At 47.9% G+C, this 22,025-nt stretch overlaps 1 protein-coding gene across 1 annotated transcript in view; it reads right to left on the bottom strand.

Moving 5' to 3' along the window:
- The window catches only part of lekr1 (Leucine-, glutamate- and lysine-rich protein 1), a 179,213-nt gene that overhangs the window by 70,803 nt on the left and 86,385 nt on the right, over positions 1-22,025 (bottom strand). The gene's annotated exons all lie outside the window — the stretch shown is intronic.

Below are 22,025 nucleotides of genomic sequence, written 5' to 3'. Positions count from 1 at the left end.
TATAAAGACATTTAAGATAGAAAGGGGGGAGATAATTGATAAACTAATCAAACTTAGAGAGAATAAAAGCCCTGGTCCTGATGCATTGCATCTGCACATATTAAAAGAAGATAGGGAAGAGATAGCAGAGGCACTATTACATATATATAAAAAATCATTAGAAAAGTAAATAGCGCCAGAGCACTGGCAGATAGCTAATGTGATTCCTATCAAAGCTAGGTGGGAAAGTAAGCTGTGAGGACACAAAGAGTCTGCAAAGGGATATGGACAGGTTAAGCGAATGGGCGAGAAGGTGGCAGAAGGAGTATAATGTGGGGAAATAGGAGGTTATTCACTTTGGTAGGAAGAATAGGAAAATTGAATATTTTTTAAATGGTGAGAAACTATTTAATGTTGGTGTTAAAAGGGATTTGGGTGTCATTGTACACGAAACACAGATAGTTAACATGCAGGTACAGCAAGCAATTAGGAATGCGAATGGTATGTTGGCCTTTATTGCAAGGTGGTTGGAGTACAAGAGTAAGGAATTCTTGCTGCAATTGTACAGGGCTTTGGTGAGACCACACCTGGAGTACTGTGAACAGTTTTGCTCTTCTTACTTAAGGAAAGGTATACTTGCCTTAGAGGTGGTGTAATGAAGGTTCACTAGATTAAGGGCGGTCGCTAAAGAGGGGGGGTGGGGGGGAGGGCGGTTGCTGAAGTGGGTGGGGGGGGGGGAGGGCGGTTGCTGAACTTGGTGGGGGAGGGCGGTCGTGGTAAATAGGATTCCCTAGACATTGCACTTGTGGTGTGTGGACAGTCAATCACGGATGGACAGAAATATGATCACCATTGACACACCCTGAAATATAAACATACGAATTAAGAGCAGGAGTAGGCCATTCGGCCCCTCGAGCCTGCTCTGCCATTTGATAAGATCATGGCTGATCTGATTGTGACCTCAACCCTACTTTCACGTCTACCGACTATAACCTTTGACTCCCTTGTTAATCAGGAATCCATCTAACTCAGCCTTAAAAATATCCAATGACCCTGCCTCCACCACTTTCTGGGGAAGGGAGTCCCACAGACTCACGACCCTCTGAGAGAAAAAACTTTCCTCATCTCCGTCTTAAATGGGAGACCCTTATTTTTAAACTGTGGCCCCTTGTTCTAGTCTCTCCCACAAGGGGAAATATCCTCTCAGCATCTACCCTTTCAAGTCCCCTCAGGATCTTATATGTTTCAATAAGATCACCTCTCATTCTTCTAAACTCCAGGCCCAACCTTTCCTCATAAGATAACCCCCTCATCCCAGGAATCAGTCAAGTGAACCTTCCTTGAACCGCCTCTAAAGCAATTATGTCCTTTCTTAAATAAGGAGACCAAAACTGCACACAGTATTCTAGATGTGGTCTCACCAATGCCCTGTACAACTGTAGCAAAACATCTCTACTTTTATATTCCATTCCCCTTGCAATAAATGACAACATTCCATTTGCCTTCCTAATCAGTTGCTGTACCTGCATTTGTTTATCTGATTACATTTTTATATATACTTTGTTTGAGTTATTTGGTTATAGAGTTACTGCAAAAAGCCTAGTGGTAAATATATTTTTAAATAATGCAGGTAAAAATAAGCCAGTATAATATTTGAGAAGTGGTCTTATCTGTAAATGGTTGGGGGAGGGTGAAAGTTTGTGACTTTTTGTGATTCATGTACTAGGACATCCAGATCCCTCTGTACCTCAGAATTTTGCAATCTCTCACCATTTAAATAACATACTGCTTTTCTATTCCTCCTGCCAAAGTGGACAAGTTCACATTTTCCCACATTATACTCCATCTGCCAAATTTTTGCCCACTCACTTAACCTATCTATATCCCTCCTTATGTCCTCTTCACAACTTACTTTCCTACCTACCTTTGTGTCATCAGCAAATTTAGCAACCATACATTCGGTCCCTTCATCCAAGTCATTGATATAGATTGTAAATAGTTGAGACCCAAGCATTGATCCCTGTGGCACTCCACTCGTTACATCTTGCCAACCTGAAAATGACCCATTTATGCCTACTCTCTGTTTCCTGTTAGCTAACCAATCCTTTATCCATGCTAATATGTTACCCCCTACACCATGAGCTCTTATTTTGTGTAGTAGCCTTTGATGTGGCACCTTGTCAAAAGCCTTCTGGAAATCCAAGCACACCACATCCACAGAATCCCCTTTATCCATGTTGCTTATTACTTCCTCAAAGAACTCTAATAAATTAGTCAAACACAATTTCCCTTTCATAAAGCCGCGTTGACTCTGCCTGATTGCATTGAGATTTTCTAAATGCCCTGCTATAACCTCCTTAATAATAGATTCTAGCATTTTCCCTATGACAGATGTCAAGCTAACTGGCCTGTAGTTTCCTGCTTTCTGTCTCCCTCCTTTCTTGAATAGAAGAGTTACATTCGCTATTTTCCAATCTGATGGGACCCTTCCAGAATCTAGGGAATTTTGGAAAATTAATACCAATGTATCTACTATCTCTGCAGCCACTTCTTTTAAGACCCTAGATGAAGTCCATCAGGACCTGGGGACTTGTCAGCTTTTAGTTCCAATATTTTTTTCAGAACCCTTTCCCTGGCGATTGTAAATGTTTTAAGTTCCTCCCTCCCTTTTACCTTTTGATTCACAATTATTTCTGGCATGTTATTTGTATCCTCTACAGTGAAGACAGACGCAAAATATCTGTTCGATTCATCCGCCATTTCCTTATTCTCCATTATTAATTCCCCAGACTCACTCTCTAGAGGACCAACGCTCACTTTACTTACTCTTTTCCTTTTTAAATACTTGTAGAAACTCTTAGTATCTGTTTTTATATTTTTAGCTAGCTTTCTCTTGTACTCTAATTTCTCCCTCCTTATTATTCTTTTGCTGGTTTTTATATTCTGTCCAATCTTCTGACCTGCCATTAATCTTCGCGGAATTGTATGCTTTTTCTTTCAATTTGATATTATCTTTAACTTCCTTAGTTAGCCACAGATGGTACGTCCTTCCCCTAGAGTCTTTCTTTCTCACTGGAATGTATCTTTGCTGAGTGTTTTGAAATATCTCATTAAATGTCTGCCACTGCATCTCTACTGACCTATCCCTTAACCTAACTTCCCAGTTCACTTTAGCCAGCTTTGTCTTCATGCCCTCATAATTGCCCTTATTTAAGTTTAAAAGACTAGTCTCAGACTTACTCTTCTCTCCCTCAAACTGAATACGAAATTCAATCATATTGTGATTGAATCCCTTTGCAGACCCGTTTGAGGTGGAACTTTGGGCCTGATTTTAGCAGGCCTGCGGGTTTCCGGCGGGTTGGGTTTCGGGTGCGTGGCCTCCGCGCCCGGTGAAATTAGTGGGTTGCCCGCGCGATCGTAGCAGGCAATGCACTAATTGGAATCACTTACCTGCTCCTCCGGACTCCGCGCTGCTGGTCTGCGCGTCGGGCGGGCTGCGCATGCGCAGTACGATCTGTCAGCTGGAGGCTCTCTAGTTAAAGGGGCAGTCCTCCACTGACAGATGCCGCAACCAATGGAACAAATTAGAGCATGGAGCAGCCCAGGGGGAAGGCTGCTCCCAGTTTAATGATGCCTCACCCCAGGTATCATCAGATGGGGTGAGGAGGAGGGGGAGGACAGAGATCTTCCACCCGGCGGGCGGGAGGAAGCGGCCTGCCTCTGCCACCAAGAAGGCCTGGCTCGAGGTGGCAGAGGGGGTCACCTGCACCACCAACATATCGCCCACCTGCATACAGTGCAGGAGGCGCTCCAATGACCTCAGTAGGTCAGCCACAGTGAGAGCACATAGTCTTTCCCCTACACTCCGTCTGCCACAACACTGCCCCCACCCCACATCTCCTTCGGCACCGCCAACACTACTCTGTCACATCACCCCTCATACCCACTCAAACCCCATCCTCATCTTACCTGCACCTACTCACCTCGCCAGTACTCACCCGCCACTAACACGCAACCCAATCCTCATACAATCTCATGGCTCTATCCCATACTCACCCTCTCGTGCATCTCTCTCACGGCCAGCCTCACTCAACCTGCCACCATCTGTGCTGCAGCCACAGGGCATGCATCGCATATGTGCAGTAGGCAGCGTACGGCAAACGTGTCGTGAGCATGAAGGGGATGCACAAGGGTGTCTGAGGGTTTGCCATGGGTGTTACCTATATTGAATTTCAGAGCAACAAACATCACACATTATATTGGCACCACCACTGCCATGTCTCCGCGAATCCTGTCTGTTGTGTCCAATAATGCCCGCTCCTGGGTATCACTATGAGGACCCACCACTGATGCCACCCATTGTGTTACTGCAGAGTAGGTGCAGGTGTATTTGCAGGGCTCTTCCGCGCAGACGACTGAGAGACATCGGCGGTGTACCCGGCTGCACCCTGGAAGGATGCGGAGGAGAAGTTGTGGAGGGCAGTGGTGACTTTGGCAGCGACAGGTAAGCAGATGGTGCTGGGGCCAGCCAGGAGCAGCTCGGCATGAAAGAGCCTGCAGATCTCCACGACTACATGTCGAGTGAATCTGCGCCTCCGTGTGCACTGCTGCTCGGAGAGGTCCGGGGAGCTGCGCCTCGGTCTGTGGACCCTGTGGCGAGGGTAGTGCCCTCTGCGACGCGTCTCTCTCTGCGGTAGCCCTCCCTCCTGCTGTACAGGTGGATGTGTCACAGCACTCTGTTGTGGAGCTCCACGTGTCAGAGGTGGACGGCGTGGATGGCGAGGCTGGTGATGCTGTTCGCCCTCCGAGGGGGTCATGACTGCAGCTACGGCGGCCCCCGTCCGCAATATGTACATCTGAGGGGGTCCGCAAGGTAGGCACATGTCTCCCGACCCCGGGGTGAGTGTGCAGGTTGGTGACTTTGACCGTCCGGAGGGGGGTGGTGGAGGCCACACTTTGTCCCAAGTGACAGAGCGGCCTCCTGCAATGGGTGAGGGTCTCCCCCCCCACCTGTCAAATGGACCTTTGCAGCTGCCACAGGCTGACGGCTGCAACACGTCCAGTTCAACTTGGACTGTTTCCCCCAGTGTGTGAAACAGTCCCATGTTTCCCCAAAATCACACACAGTCCCTTAATCAGGTCAGCTAATGACCTGAACAAGCGAAATAAATAACCTCAAGTGGCATCCCGCTGGTTTTAATTGCCTGTGGGATTCCCACCAGCGGCGGCCATGCACGCACCCCCGCACGTCATCGGGGAACCCGGAAGTGGGCGGGATCGTGGCGGGATCCCGTCACGTGACTGGATATCGGGATTTTCGGGGCCCGCCCGCTGGAAACCCACAGGAAACCCGACGGTAAAATCTCCAAAACACCCATGAATGAGACATACTCTGCTTTTTTTGCTGCTCTAGTGAGATATTAGAAGGCCGAATCTACAGGAATTGATCAAACTGAATCCAAATCAATATCCTAATGTTAAAACCATGACACACAACTAAAATGGCAGCACTCATGGTCTTTTGCATAGGATACATTACTATATAGGGTTCCTAACCCTCCCAGAATGAGGGGTTTCCCAGAATTGGGGGTTTCTCGCAGAGTGCTGCGACTGCTTGGAGCGCCTTAGAAGGCGGGAATCGGGGGTGGGGGGGAAGACAGGATGAAATGGGGGCGCGGTCGCTGAAATCAGAGGTGGGGGGTTGCTGAGATGGGGTGGTCACTAAGTTGGAAGGGGGGCCGAGACTAAACTGGGGGGTGGCAGTCGTTAAACTGGGAGGAGGGCGGTCACTGAACTCAGCGGGAGGAGGGAGGGTGGTCGCTGAACTGGGGTGGGGAGGGAGGGAGGTCGCTGAACTGGGGGGGAGGGAGGGCGGTCGTGAACTGGGGGGGGCAGAGGGGGGTCGCTGAACAGGGGGGTCAGTCGTTAACTGGCGGGGTGGGCGGTCGCTAAAATGGGGGGGGGGGGGCGGTCGCTACACTTGGGGGGGGGCAGCCGGTCTCTAAATCGGGGGGGGGGGGGCGGGCGGTCGCTAAACTGGGGGGGCGGCAGGCGGTCGCTAAACTGGGGGGGGGGGGCGGGCGGTCGCTAAACTGGGGGGGGGGGCGGGCGGTCTCTAAACGGGGGGGGGGGGGCAGGCGGTCGCTAAACTGGGGGGGGGGTCGGGCGGTCGCTAAACTGGGGGGGGGGGCGGGCGGTCGCTAAACTGGGGGGGGGGGGCGGGCGGTCGCTAAACTAGGGGGGCGGGCGGTCGCTAAACTGGGGGGGGCGGGCAGTCGCTAAACTGGGGTGGGGGGGTGTTTGCCAAACCGGGGGTGAGGTGGCCGCCAAACCGGAGGGGGTGGGTCGCTAAACTGGGGGGTGCGGTCGCTGAACTAGAGACGGCGTGAGAGGGCGATTGCTGAACTAGAGGGAAGAGGACGGTCCCAGAATTCAGGTGGAGGGCGGTTGCTGAACAATGAGGCGGGCGGGGGGTAGGGCGGTCATTGAACTGGAGGGGGATGGCGGTCGCTGAACTGGGGAGGGGAAGGGCGGACCATCGCTGAACTGGGCAGGGAGGGCGGTCGATGAACTGGGGGGGTAGGGATGGCGGTCGCTGAACTGGGGGGGAGGGGAAGGGCGGACCATCGCTGAACTGGGCAGGGAGGGCGGTCGATGAACTGGGGGGGGGGTGGCGGTCGATGAACTGGGGGGGGGGTGGCGGTCGATGAACTGGGGGAGGGTGGCGGTCGCTGAACTGGGAGGGGGAATGGCGGTCGCTGAACTGGGGGGGAGGGATGAGGGATGGCGGTCGCTGAACTGGGGGGGAGGGATGGCGGTCGCTGAACTCGGTGGGGAGGGATGGCGGTCGCTGAACTCGGTGGGGGGAGGGATGGCGGTCGCTGAACTCGTGGGGGGGGGAGGGATGGCGGTCGCTGAACTCGGGGGGGGGGGATGGCGGTCGCTGAACCCGGGGGGGAGGGATGGCGGTCGCTGAACTCGGGGGGTGGGATGGCGGTCGCTGAACTCGGGGGGGAGGGATGGCGGTCGCTGAACTCGGGGGGGAGGGATGGCGGTCGCTGAACTCGGGGGGGAGGGATGGCGGTCGCTGAACTCGGGGGGAGGGATGGCGGTCGCTGAACTCGGGGGGGAGGGCGGTCGCTGAACTCGGGGGGGAGGGCGGTCGCTGAACTCGGGGGGGAGGGCGGTCGCTGAACTCGGGGGGGAGGGCGGTCGCTGAACTCGGGGGGGAGGGCGGTCGCTGAACTCGGGGGGGAGGGCGGTCGCTGAACTCGGGGGGGAGGGCGGTCGCTGAACTCGGGGGGGAGGGCGGTCGCTGAACTCGGGGGGGAGGGCGGTCGCTGAACTCGGGGGGGAGGGCGGTCGCTGAACTCGGGGGGGAGGGCGGTCACTGAACTGGGGGGGCGGGGTTGCTGAACTGTGTGGCCTGGGACAGGGTCGCTGAACTGTGGGGGTCTGGTGAGGGGGGGGTTCGCTGAATTGGGGGGGCTGGGGAGGGGAGGTCGCTGAATTTTTGGGGCCACTGAATTGGGGGGCGGGGTGTTATTAAACTGGGGGGCCAGTGGGGGGGTGGGGCAGTCGCTAAACTGGCAGGGGGATTGGTTAACTTGGTGGGGACGGTCACTAAACTGGGGGGCAGTCGCCAAAATGGGGTGGCATGGACGTTCGCCAAACCAGGGGTGGGGCAGTCGCCAAACCGGAGGGGTTGGGTCGCCAAACCGGGGGCGGGGGGGTGCGGGGGCTGGGGAGAGGGCGTTCACTGAAATGGGAGTGGAGGGCGGTTGCTGAACTGGAGAGGGTGGTGGGAGGGCGTTCGCTGAACTGCGGGTGGGGAGGGTGGTCGCTGAACTTGGAGGGGGGGGTCGCTAAACTGGGGGGGTCGGGGCGCGGTCACTGAACTGAGGGGGTCTGGTGGGGGGGTGCGCTTTGCTAAACTGGGTGGGGGGGGTCCCTTAGTTTCCCCTCTTCACAGGTGGTCTCCTGGTTCTTGGAACTTGTCGCACAACAGCTGCTGGCATGAAACCACAAGCAAAAATATTCAACTACGGGGGACCCAACCTTTCTACGGTAGATGCAATAACATTTGTAGAATTCATGAGATCAAATGTCACATGATCAGGCATCACATGATCAAAGGTCATGTGGTCAAACCTCCAGGAATGCCCAACCAGAGTTGGCAACCCGACTGCTATATAACATTATAACGAAAAATTTTATTTGTGTATATTTCACTGCCATTGTTGTGATGCAAAATGTAATTTTATGCCTGCTAAAATAGCCAAAGAAAACAAATCTGATTCTAGATGGTAGCTTGGTACAAAGTTTCACACCATCAGATTAATATTATTTACCGGTGTTAAATTTTTTTTAGTGTGAAAAAAATGCATTTCTGTACCAGGGTGTAAATGGTCTTGTGCAACTCAACAAGTTTAAAGCGGCCTCTTTAGTTGTGTTTCTGGAAAAAGTGTGTGAAAATGGCTCAAAAGTCAGTGGGAACCTTTGAGCCCAATGTGTAAAATAAAGGAAAAAAAACATCAAATGCTTTGATCAAACAGTACCAAAGCATCACTGTTACACCACTCCGGCATGAAAACTGTGAAGATTATATACAAAAATAAAATACAAAACTGCTGGTGCCTCAGGCAGCAATTCTGCCTTTGCCTTTCTACACAGAAAAGTACAATATGCAAATTGCTCATGAATGGGGCACCATGGCTTGTTGCCAGTACATCACAAATTCAACCACATGGAAATCACGGTAAGAAGCATGTGAACTTAATCCCGAGGCCTGGACTAATAAGAGAGCGTGAGTTCAAATCCCACTATGGCAGCTTGAGCATTTGAATTCAGTTCTTTAAAAAATCTGGAAATAAAACAAAGGCTGATACCAGTAAAAGCTGTTGGGTTGTAGTAAAAACCTAACTGGCTCACGAATGTCCTTTAGGGAAGGAAACCTGCCATCCTCATCACACTAGCTAGCAAATATTTATTTCTTCCTTTTTAAATTTATCAAATTAAAATATATTTGCTGCTGCTCTTTATTTATAGGTAACAACTCTTTGCTGAACACTTGCCATTACGGCAGGGAAATTTAATTTGAGGTACCACAACAGAGTTATTGTACAGAAATCATCCACTTTCCAAATGAATATCTTGTAAACTGTTTTCAGTATGGTTATTTAACAACATAAATAGACACAGAGGCATAAACACATTTTAAACCCATTAATCCTCACAGCACCTCAAGTGTTCATTGCCTTGTTATTAACTCCATGAGTGCATTAGTGTGTGAACAAACCATCAACTCTCACATATTCTGTGTTGGACACACTATTCAATTTCATGCTTGCATACCACATTACGTAGATTATAGAATCATAGATGTCATAGAATCATTATGACAACATATTGTGTACTCTATGGAGTTCCATATTGACATTAAAATTATACATTAAAATAGTATTGTTTTTGTGTCCCACTGCTGATATAATTTATTAAATTATATTGAAATTACCTTTGTTGATTATCCATTCGAGAAATAAACTCACATTGACATTTCTTCAGTCTTTAAATTATTCTCTTTATATCAGGTTTTGCAAAATTACTACAGTGCTCCAAATAGAACAATTTAAATTATTTTACCAATATATCTTGGGATGAAACAGTTGAAACCCAGAATGTCAGGAAAATAATTTTCAATGAGATTGGAGTTGTTAGTGAGGGCATTAGCTGATAACTTCGACTGGAATCTGAAGCGAAACCTTCCTAAATGGTAAACATTAGTAAGATATATCAGGTTGGCTGGCTGTAACTGGTGGGGTCCTGCAGGGATCAGTACTTGGACCTCAGCTATTTACAATTTATATTAATGATTTAGATGAAGGGACCGAGTGTAATGTATCAAAGTTTGCAAAGGGATATAGACACGTTAAGTGAGTGGGTAAGAAAGTGGCAGATGGAGTATAATATGGGGAAATGTGAGGTTATTCACTTTGGAAGGAAGAATAGAAAAACAGAATATTTTTTAAATGGTGAGAAACTATTAAATGTTGGTGTTTAGAGGGATTTGGGTGTCCTTGTACACGCAACACAGAAAGTTAACATGCAGGTACAGCAAGCAATTAGGAAGGCAAATGGTATGTTGGCCTTTACTGCAAGGGGGTTGGAGTACAAGAGTAAGGAAGTCTTGCTAAAATTGTACAGGGCTTTGGTGAGACCACACTTGGAGTACTGTGTACAGTTTTGGGGCCCGATATTAGGAGGAAGATGGGTTGGCAGCGGGGGGTCGACTGGGCGCGAGGGTAACCCGCATTACAGGCTGTCAGCAGGAGGAGCCCTATTTAAAGGGGCAGTCCTCCAATGCTCCTCCTGCAGCAAAGAACCATTTTGGGAGCATGGAGCAGGCCAGAGGCAAGGCTGCTGCAAGGTTCTCTGACTCCTCACTCTAGGTGCTGCTCGATGGGGTGAGGAGTAGTTTTTTTCCCATCTGATGGGAGGAGGTGGCCTCCGTCTGCCACCAAGAAGGCCTGGCTGGAGATGGCCGAGGAGGTCAGCAGCAGCAGCAATGTGTGCTGAACATGGGTCCAGTGCAGGAAGCGCTTTAATGATCTAACCAGGTCAGCCGAAGTGAGTATACTTACGCATTCTCCCACACTCCGTCTTCCACATCACCTCCACCACCACACAACTCCATCTGCACTGCCACCACAATGCTCTCGCATCACTCCTCACATCCACTCAACCATCATCCTCACCTTGCCTGCACTTACTCACCGCCCCAGTTCCCATTCGAAAACGACCACGCAACCCAATCCTCATACAATCTCATGGCTAGGTCTCAAACGCACCGTTCCATGCATCTCCCTCACGCTCACCCCCACCCACACCAATGCATGCAGCGGGTCACTATGCAACCATCACTCAATCACGCCTCACTGTGTTTTAAGAACATAAGAAATAGGAGCAGGAGTAGGCCAATCGGGCCCTCGAGCCTGCTCCGTCATTCAATAAGATCATGGCTGATCTGATCCTAACCTCAAATCTAAATTCATATCCAATTTCCTGCCCGCTCCCCGTAACCCCTAATTCCCTTTACTTCTAGGAAACTGTCTATTTCTGTTTTAAATTTATTTAATGATGTAGCTTCCACAGCTTCCTGGGGCAGCAAATTCCACAGACCTACTACCCTCTGAGTGAAGAAGTTTCTCCTCATCTCAGTTTTGAAAGAGCAGCCCCTTATTCTAAGATTATGCCCCCTCGTTCTAGTTTCACCCATCCTTGGGAACATCCTTACCGCATCCACCCGATCAAGCCCCTTCACAATCTTATATGTTTCAATAAGATCGCCTCTCATTCTTCTGAACTCCAATGAATAGAGTCCCAATCTACTCAACCTCTCCTCATATGTCCGCCCCCTCATCCCCGGGATTAACCGAGTGAACCTTTTTGTACTGCCTCGAGAGCAAGTATGTCTTTTCTTAAGTATGGACACCAAAACTGTATGCAGTATTCCAGGTGCGGTCTCACCAATACCTTATATAACTGCAGCAATACCTCCCTGTTTTTATATTCTATCCCCCTAGCAATAAAAGCCAACATTCCGTTGGCCTTCTTGATCACCTGCTGCATCTGCATACTAACCTTTTGATTTTCTTGCACAAGGACCCCCAGATCCCTTTGTACTGCAGTACTTTCCAGTTTCTCTCTGATTTTTCCTGCCAAAGTGCATAACCTCACATTTTCCAATATTGTATTGCATCTGCCAAATCTCCGCCCACTCACCCAGCCTGTCTATATCCCCTTGTAGGTTTTTTATGTCCTCCTCACTCTCTACTTTCCCTCCCATCTTTGTATCATCTGCAAACTTTGATATGTTACACTCGGTCCCCTCCTCCATATCGTTAATATAGATTGTAAAGAGTTGGGGACCCAGCACCAACCCCTGCGGAACACCATTGGCTACTGGTTGCCAGTCCGAGAATGAACCATTTATCCCAACTCTCTGCTTCCTGTTAGATAACCAATCCTCCACCCATGCCAGAATATTACCCCCAATCCAGTGATAGGAGAAGAGATGCCAGAATGCTCGGGAGAGGGCAAGGACTGGAGGGGGCCCGCCACACATGGTGGTCCTAACGGACGCGGAGCAGCAGGCATTGGAACTAAGCTGGAACCTGGAGTGCTTGCCCGTGGCGGACGCCAAGACTAGAAATGCACAAACGGCTGGTGACAGAAATCTAACACTCAGCACTCATGGTGGGGAATGATCTTAGCATCACTTGGCATCTGCAGCACCTCAACATCAGTCCACATGCTTAATATTGCTTTCTGTTCTCTTGCAGGCCCATCCGCGACCGCCATGACAGCGGAGGACGATTCCTCAAGAGGACCTGCCGGCATCTGAGGGTGCATCATCACATCTGAGCCAGCCATCCACCAGCGCAGATACACACACCTCGGTGGGTCCCCGTCCTCAGTTAGTTGGGCTTGAACATGGTGAGTCACCACGCACATGTGAGCACGAGCAGACCCTGATGGCAGGGGCAGCCGTGGAGAGTCGCGTCAGTGGGAGCACTCTTCTCCAGGCTCTGCTCAGCTGGACCCAGATGCTGAACCCTGGGGGCCAGCCATGAAAAGGAGAGTCATCGAGAGCCAGCAGCACATTGCCGAGGTACTGGAACAGGTGCCACGGGCACTCTACACAATCGCGCAGAGGATGGAGGAGTCCAATTCCTGCATGAGTGGAATGGTGGCACAGGTACAGGAGGGTATCTCTGAGATACTGTCACAGGGACGTGAAGGCATCTCTGAGATGGTGTCGCGGGTAGGTGCGGGAATGGAGGAAAGGCTAGCCTCCATCGAGCTTCAAGCACGGCTCAACAATGAGTTCATTCAGGCCCTGACAACGGCCATTCAGAGTCAGGGTGAGCAACATTCTGTCGCCTTAAACAGGCTGACAGATACATTACAACTGGCCTTCCAAGGCTTCACACAAGTCCTCCAAACTGTCGTCCAGCAGGGTAGAAGGAGTGATGTGGGCCTGGGCCAGGAGAGGGATGATGGTGAAAGGGGACATGGAATTGGGGACGCCACTCAAAGCGCTTCCACGTCTCACCCGTTGCCCCCCTCTCAACCAGTACCCGCAATGCTGCCTCCTCTCCAGGTGGCCGAGTCTGCCCCTGCACAGGTGCAGGTGGAGAAGTCTTTGGAGGGGCCCTCACGGGCACCGAAACCCAGAGGGCGTCCGCGCAAAGCATCTCATCGGTCAGGGCATGGACAAGAGCAACCTGCCACTACCTCTGTTGAAGCCACAAGAGTAGCACCACATAGGGGTTCCCGTAAATGTAAGGCTAAGGTTTTGTGAGCACAAAGGGGATGCACAGGGGCGTATGACAGAATGTCATGTTTTTGATTTAGTTTTGTTTGTTTTGCAAAGCACATTAAAATTTGTTATCACCACTACTGCCACGTCTTTGCAAATCTTGTCTGGTTTGTGCAATAATTCCCTTTCCTGAGGATCACCATGAAGACCCACACCTGATGCCACCCATTGTGTCACTGCAGAGTGGGTGTAGGTGTATTTGCAGGGCTCTTTTGTGCAGACGACTGAGAGACGCCGGCGATGTCCCCGGTGGTACCCTAGAAGGATCCGGAGGAGAAGTTGTTGAGGGCAGTGGTGACCTTGACAGCGACAGGTAAGAAGATGGTGCTCGGGCCAGCCGGGAGCAGCTCAGCATCAAGGAGGCTGCAGATGTCCACGACTACATGTCGAGTGACTCTGAGCCTCCGGTGCACTGCTCCTCAGAGAGGTCCAAGAAGCTGAGCCTCGGTCTGTAGACCCTGTGGCGAGGGTAGTGCCTTCTGCGACGCATCTCTCTCTGCCGTTGCCCTCCCTCCTGCTGTGCAGGCGGATGTGTCACAGCACTGTGTTGTGGAGCTCCACGTGTCAGAGGTGGACGGCGTGGCCAGCGAGGCTGGTGATGCTGTTCGTCCTCCGAGGAGGTAATGACCGCAGCTATGGCGGCCCCCATCCGGAAGATGTACATTTGAGGGGGTCCGCAAGGTAGGTAAATGTATCTGCCCACCGGGGTTGAGATTCCAAGTTGGTGAATTTTAGTGTCAGGAGGAGGGTGGTGCAGGCCAAACTTTGTCCAAAGTGACAGAGTGGCCTCCTGCAATGAGTGAGGGTCTCTTCCCCCCCCCCCCCCACACCTTTGCAGCTCCCACAGGCTGGTGGCTGCAACACGTCTGTTTCAACTGGGAGTGTTTCCCCCAGTACGGGAAACACACTCAGTTGAGGTGAAAATCCCACCCCTCCTAAAATATCCTCCCAATCAGGTCTGCAAATGACCTGAACTATCAAAATAATTGCCTTAAGTGGGATCCCGCCGGCTTTAATTGCCGGTGGGAGCCCCACATGCGGGGGCTGCGCGCGCATTTAAGCGCGTCATTGGGGAACCCGGAAGTGGGCGGGTTGGAGTCGGGCTCCGGACCCGTCCCGGGAATCCCGAATTTTCGGAGCCCCCGCACCACGAACACACCCGCTCGGACATCCGAAAATTGACCCCATGGTCTCCCTACCCACGGAAGGATATACTTGCCTTAGAGGTGGTGCAATGAAGGTTCACTAGATTGATTCCTGAGATGAGAGGACTGTCCTCTGAGGAGAGATTGAGTAGAATGGGTCTATACTCTCTGGAGTTTAGAAGAATGAGAGGTGATCGCATTGAAACATAAGATTCTGAGAGGGCTTGACAGGGTAGATGCTTAGAGGTTGTTTCCCCTGGCTAGGAGAGTCTAGAACTAGGGGGCATAATCTCAAGGTAAGGGGTCAGACATTTAGGACTGAGAGGAGGAGAAATTTCTTAGTGAAGGTCGCATGAGGGTCGTGAATCTTTGGAATTCTATACCCCAGAGGGCTATGGATGCTGAGTATATTCAAGAATGATATTGATAGATTTTTGGACTCTAATGGAATCAAGGGATATGGGGATCGGGTGAGAAAGTGAAGTTGAAGTTGAAGATCAGCCATGATCTTAGTGAATGGTGGAGCAGGCTCGGGAGACCATATGGCCTACTCCTGCTCCTATTTTTTATGTTATGGTTCACAAAGGGTCACTATTCAAAATATTAACCTATCTTTTCTCTTTTTGGATGTGGAAAGATCTGCTGTATATTTCCAGAACTTTCCATTTTTACTTCTATTACTAATGCAAGTCGTCAAGGAAAACGTAGGCCCAGCTTCAAGCACGTGATCATCACACCTGAGGTGTCACACTTGCACATGAGTAGTATGTCACACTTGCACTTGATTGTCTCAAATGTCAGAATCATAAAGCAGTAACAAATCACAATTAAAGAAACAAGAGAAGGTACCAATGAAGTAGCAGCAAGCAGGAAAGAAAACCACTAATCAAGTAATACCACTGAGATACTAAAATCGCCAATCATGAAATAGCCGTACACACACTTTCCAACAGGGGTCACAGTATAGCATGGAACTATGATTCTGCCATCAGCATAAGGAAGCCGGTTTTAGCAATGTAAATGTGGGAGCTGGCGCACATATGTCATTCTCCCATGACCCAAACTACACAAGTGCTAAAAGCAAAGATGCCTCATATGAGTGGGTTATCGAGAAGCAACAGTGTACAATACAACTATGCCAATGGACTCATAAATGTATGTTCCTGCAAATACAATACAAACAATATGTAAAGCTGAGGAAAAATAAAACACAAAAAGGTGGAACGTGAATGGATTTATCTCACTTTTATACTTAACTTTCATGGTAGGTTAATCTCCTCATAAAATACTTGTTTTTTTAATTTATCATTTATTTTCTAATCTCACTTAATGTGACAATCTGGCCAAAATGCATTTGGCTACTTACCTGGGCCTGATAGATTCTAACTGGATTAGGATGTTCAAAATATAATAGCTTAATGCAAACGGCTTACAAATATTTATGTACCTACATTAATTTCCAATAACTAATTTTTGATTAACACTCAGTAAATTTGTAGTGATTATATCACATTCAATAATCTTTCAAGTGAGGAAATGTGCACATATCAACTGTACCCTGGACATTACGGTCCACCATGGCGGGGAGGAAAAAACTAAAAATAGAACAAAATGGATCCACAAACTCCACAGTATGTATTTAAAAGTAACAGATATATAGAAATGTCTGATTATGTTGCATTACCTCATCTCAAGGTTTACTTGATATTATAAACCAATTCAGTCCTGCTCTCGCAGTTTTAACAACATCAGAACTCCTTTGACGAGATTACTGCCTTGTAATGACTCTTGGGTATCCTTTACTTTCCAATGATATTGTCATGTTGCTTAAAAAAAACATGGAATGGGAAAAAAAATGACGGGGCTGAAAATAGGGTTAAAAACTGAGGTCAGACTTTGTGCCAGATTTGTCTATGCTCTAGGTTTTCTGATGGGCACATAGTGGAGGTGCAGGAGGCTTGCACTGGTCTGTGGCATAAGTCTTCATTAATGCATTCAGTTGAGGACATGTCCTTGATGGCCTGGGAATTCTAATCCATTGCACCATTGCCACAAGGCTAGAATTATGCAACTTTAAAGCTGGAGCAAAACACAAAGCACAGAAGTTTTAAAAATTGTCTATCCTAACTTTTTGGAGAGATTAGCCCTCAATGTTGGGCTGCTTTTGGTTTCTTTGCACTACATTATTGCTGTTTCTTTTGATTGGATCAATTGGCTCCCTTTTGTTTGGTTTCAATTTTATTGCGGCACTGCACCATTGAAGACACTTTGAGTGGCATTGGCTGTCCTCCCTGCCCTCTGGACATTAGCACACCCCTGCCTCATCTCAGCACAATACACAGCAGAAAATGCCTAATTTCAAATTTGCTGCCAGGAGGAAATGTAGATGCCACTTGGAATTGTGCCTGCACACTTACACTCCTGCCCAGGAAATCCTGCACCATCCTGTGGCCTCTGCACTACCAACACAGGATGTAATTTGTGCTAGGAGTGCACTAGACTATGTAAATGAAGGAACAGCAGAAAATCTGGGAAAGTATCCTCAGTGTGCCAGCAGTGCAAAATGCGCTGTCACAAACACACTAGCACTATCAATGCACCCACAGCAAAGTTTCAGCCCCTAAATAGCTTTTCTTCAATAATTTGTTGATTTTGACTACTTTTACCTCTTCCCCTCAAGAATATAGTTGTTTCCTCGCCATACTGAAAACTCCCATAGCAAGAATTCAGGTAAGGGATGTAGCTTATTACAGCTCCAAATATACAGTCCCTTCTGAGTTATTGGCCCAGATTTTGCTGTCAAAATAACAGTGAGGCTAATGGCGCTCACCGTTATTTATGCGCAAATGGTACAGCAACTTCAGGCGAGGGGCAGATGCGCGGTTAGACTCAAATATCTAAAAGTTGCTGTCCAAGTTGCGCCGCTCCGCCATTAGCTACACGAATACGGCATCTCACCATCCGCCTCGCCATTAAAATGCATTGATTGGTGTGAAGTCGCTGTATTTGCGTAGTAGATATGAACTAAACTCGCCACAGAAAGTTAAGTTTTGTCCATTCCAGTCTAGTGTTAATTACTGCCAATCAACCTCTGAAAATTAACTATTACAAGTGTAAAGTCAGGTTTTAATTGTTGTTGGAGATTTTAAAAATGTAAAATTTAAAAGTCAATCTTTTTTTTACTTTTCCTTTCTCTCTCATCTTTCTCTCTCTCTCTCTCTCTCTCAATCCAATCTTTCTGTCCTCTTTTTTTCTCTTACCTGATTTGACATTGAATTCACCCACTCTAATTGAAAATGGAAAGTACTGCAGTACAAAGGGATCTGGGGGTCCTAGTGCAAGAAAATCAAAAAGTTAGTATGCAGGTGCAGCAGGTGATCAAGAAGGCCAACGGAATGTTGGCTTTTATTGCTAGGGGGATAGAATATAAAAACAGGGAGGTATTGCTGCAGTTATATAAGGTATTGGTGAGACCGCACCTGGAATACTGCATACAGTTTTGGTGTCCATACTTAAGAAAAGACATACTTGCTCTCGAGGCAGTACAAAGAAGGTTCACTCGGTTAATCCCAGGGATGAGGGGGCGGACATATGAGGAGAGGTTGAGTAGATTGGGATTCTACTCATTGGAGTTCAGAAGAATGAGAGGCGATCTTATTGAAACATATAAGATTGTGAAGGGGCTTGATCGGGTGGATGCAGTAAGGATGTTCCCAAGGATGGGTGAAACTAGAACGAGGGGGCATAATCTTAGAATAAGGGGCTGCTCTTTCAAAACTGAGATGAGGAGAAACTTCTTCACTCAGAGGGTGGTAGGTCTGTGGAATTTGCTGCCCCAGGAAGCTGTGGAAGCTACATCATTAAATAAATTTAAAACAGAAATAGACAGTTTCTTAGAAGTAAAGGGAATTAGGGGTTACGGGGAGCGGGCAGGAAATTGGACATGAATTTAGATTTGAGGTTAGGATCAGATCAGCCATGATCTTATTGAATGGCGGAGCATGCTCGAGGGGCCGATTGGCCTACTCCTGCTCCTATTTCTTATGTTCTTATGTTCTAATTTACACTTTCTTCTCAGTCCATGCGCTGTTAATTTCACAATCCTTCACATCCTTGCTGTTCTACCACCGCAAAATCTGGGCCAATAATTGGGCTGGTAAACACTTTTAACTCCATAACTGAATGGTAAGTCCAAAGCTTACATAAGTGGTCCAAACATGCAATTGTGCATCAGGTAATTGTGAGTATTATTCGGCAAGCAGGCCTTAAGCCTACTTCTCAGCTATAGCTTCATTCTGTGATTAGGGCTTTTCACGTGATCCCCTTATTAAACCTTTAAAATTTATCATAATTAATGTAAAGTAAATATCACTACATTTTCCAGTGCTAGATTGTGTTGAAGTCCTTCGGTGCCCATTTAAAACAGCATTGCACCGATGACCCCTTCAAGTGGAGTGCCATTTGCCACAGTATTCGTTCATTCATTTTGTTGCTGTTATTTTTTGTTGCACTGTTTCTGGTTTTAGCGGTGGCTGACATTTTGCACTTTTTTTTCCAGCAGCTTCTATCGGACAGTTGCAACTTGGGTTGCCACAACTACAATTCTCAAGATGGGCATCCCTGTCTTTTAACTGGTTTTAAAGGAGGAAGGCGAGGCTCCGGGAGAGTAGCTGCCTTTAATTTGGTCACCTGTGTCTACAGATTAAGAAGCACTTAGCTAGATATGTCTGAGTAGGTCTGCATTCACTGCTTACCTTTCATTAGGAAGGCAGTCAAAGAAGTATGCCATCTACTCAACCAGTAGCCAGCTCCACAACAGGGATGGCTCTGCCAGTGACCACAGTCTCGAACCTCTATGCTACTGGATCCTTCCAAGCAACAGAAGGGAATGTGTGCCAAATTTTGCAACCAGCAGTTCACCAATGCAACAAGTAGGTGACAGATATCTGGTTTGTAGGGATAATGCTTTCTTCTATTTCCTCATGAAAAGCAGGCAGCAGCATGTTTTCTGTGTTGCAGGGCATTATTGATGGCACACAAGACACAGAGATCCAGCCAGTAAACATGGCTGTTGAATCTGTTACAGACAGGAAAAGTTTTACGGCAGCCTCTAATCAAAGAGATCTCCATTACTTGTTCCACTCAACACTCGGCTAGTCATAAGCCTATTCACAAACAAACCAAAACACTATTCCCACCATTGCTCTCTGTCCAATATCAACTACCGTAGTTACCAATCCATTCATCTGCTTCTTTCTTAGTCTGACATATCCCACATGAATTTTAGGACGCAGCTAAAATAAGGTAAACCCATTTTATCTTCCTCGATATTATAAAGTGCATACTTATAGGTTACTGAAACCCTGCATTATGATTTGCTCAACTTGCTGAATGCTGAAACTGCTCAGAACATCCATTAGAGAAAGCACGTGTGGGCTTAGGATTGTTGACACAGGGGGCTCCACTGCAGATGGTCCTGGAGTAACCACACTCTTCACAGTGATCTGCTGTCCATCTAAGTGGTCAGCTATCTCTGCACAGATGCAGCTAGTGGGCTTCTTTATTTTTGCCACTAAACTTGGCACACTGTCAAATGTCTGTATGCAATGTTGGTTCTCAAATATCAGACTTCTTTTGTAAACCAATCCAATAAGGGTTGGAATCCCTAGATTCTAGCTGCGAAGGAGGACTGAAACTGACCCTCCAGACAGCAGATTTCTGCTGCACCACTGGCACCTCCACTCGCTCCTCCTTACTCATGTTCAGTGATACATTCAGTGCTCGCACTTGAACTGACTAACGGAACTCCAAGTTATAGTCTAACAATTTTAATTTGAAATCTACAAGCTTTCGGAGGCTTCCTCCTTCGTCAGGAAGCCTCCGAAAGCTTGTAGATTTCAAATAAAAATTGTTGGACTATAACTTGGTGTTGTAAAATTGTTTACAATTGTCAACCCCAGTCCATCACCGGCATCTCCACATAATGGAACTCCCCCAGAGTAAGTGCACCTATGCTGCTGCTTGTCACTACTGGAGTGATGCAGACTGATGGGAGTTGCTAGTGACAAGGTATCTACTGGCCTCTAGAGTTTCCTTCTCATGGACACCTTACAGGAACAGAAGAAGAACATACTAGAATGGTGGCAAGAAGACACCTCTGAAGAGGAGCTTACGTAGCAAAATATTGTGATTTATGCTACAGTAGTGCAGTGCTTGCTTGTGCATTACTAAATAAATGAAGATGCAAAGAATGGCATGAGACCTGAGCTTGGGGGAGGTCTTCAACCCCTCCCCCACCCACTACGACCTCCAGCTCCAGAATTTAGAGGGCCCTCTCTTCATAGGGAGCCAATGGTTGATAGCCAGTAGGACCTCTTTCAGCCTGCATTTGTCCCACCTGCTATATTTGGTCTTTTCCTTATACAGATACACAAATACAATACACAAATTAGAGATATACAATCCAAATCCTCAGCTCACTCACACACTCCGTACAACCACAACCATAAGATTCTCACTCCCTTGGTCTCAACTCCCAATGGAAGACATCCTCACGCTCCACTGTCTCTCCGCTTGAAAATACCCAGACCTTTTATAACTCTGCCACACCAATCAGCTCTGGCGTTATTGGGCAATTTCAGGTCACATCACTACTCATGATCACCTCCTTCATAGCCCTACTCTAATAGGCTCTTATTTCGGACTCTATCTGCCCACGATGATCCTGTACCTCCCTAACTACTAAAAAATACACTAGTTTATTTATTCAAGTGATTGATAAATTGAATCTCAGATGAATAATCAGACACTTATCTTATACAGATACCCAAATACAATACACAAATTACAGATATACAATCCAAATATTCCGCTCACTCGGTACAACCACAAGACTCTTTCACTCCCTTAGTCTCAATTCCCAATGCAAGAGATCTTCACGCTCTGCTAAAGTCACGCTCCGCTTGAAGTCTGCATACTACCATGATTATAGAGATGCTGGCTGAACTATACTGCAAGATGCTCCCAGATTAATCTAGGCACCTGAAGCGCAGAGTCAGCGTGTAAATGGCATTCACATTTATTACTATGGTGCATGGACTTCATTATACCAGTGCTCAGCTCATGTCCTGGGATACTGCTCATGTGTCATAAGCCATCAGAGGATAGCCTGATCTCCTGGGAGCCAGATGAGATTTGTCTTTCTGGGTGAAAGAGCAACAACGTTTCAGGTCTTTTTGTACTTTGACTAGAAAGAATTTTATTTGTAAACAGGTAAGATGTGACCCATGATTATTTTTAACAGAATCAATATATGTAGGGTAATTTTCATATACAGCATTAATCGGGCGGTTGGTGGATGGGGTGGGTGCTGCGTCCACCTGCAGGTGTCAGCATAGGACCCATGCCATTTTTGTGGCTGGGCCTAATTTCAATGAATCCAGTGAGCAGCCAGTGCGAAATGCACTCCCTATGAGCATTTGCCAATCTGGGGCAGGAATTCCAGCAGGGTGGCCGATTTT

Source organism: Heptranchias perlo, chromosome 13, assembly GCF_035084215.1.
Source record: "Heptranchias perlo isolate sHepPer1 chromosome 13, sHepPer1.hap1, whole genome shotgun sequence".
Classification (NCBI taxonomy): domain Eukaryota; kingdom Metazoa; phylum Chordata; class Chondrichthyes; order Hexanchiformes; family Hexanchidae; genus Heptranchias; species Heptranchias perlo.
The sequence above is the reverse complement of the archived record's forward strand: the minus strand, read 5'-3'. Positions and strand labels throughout refer to the sequence as shown.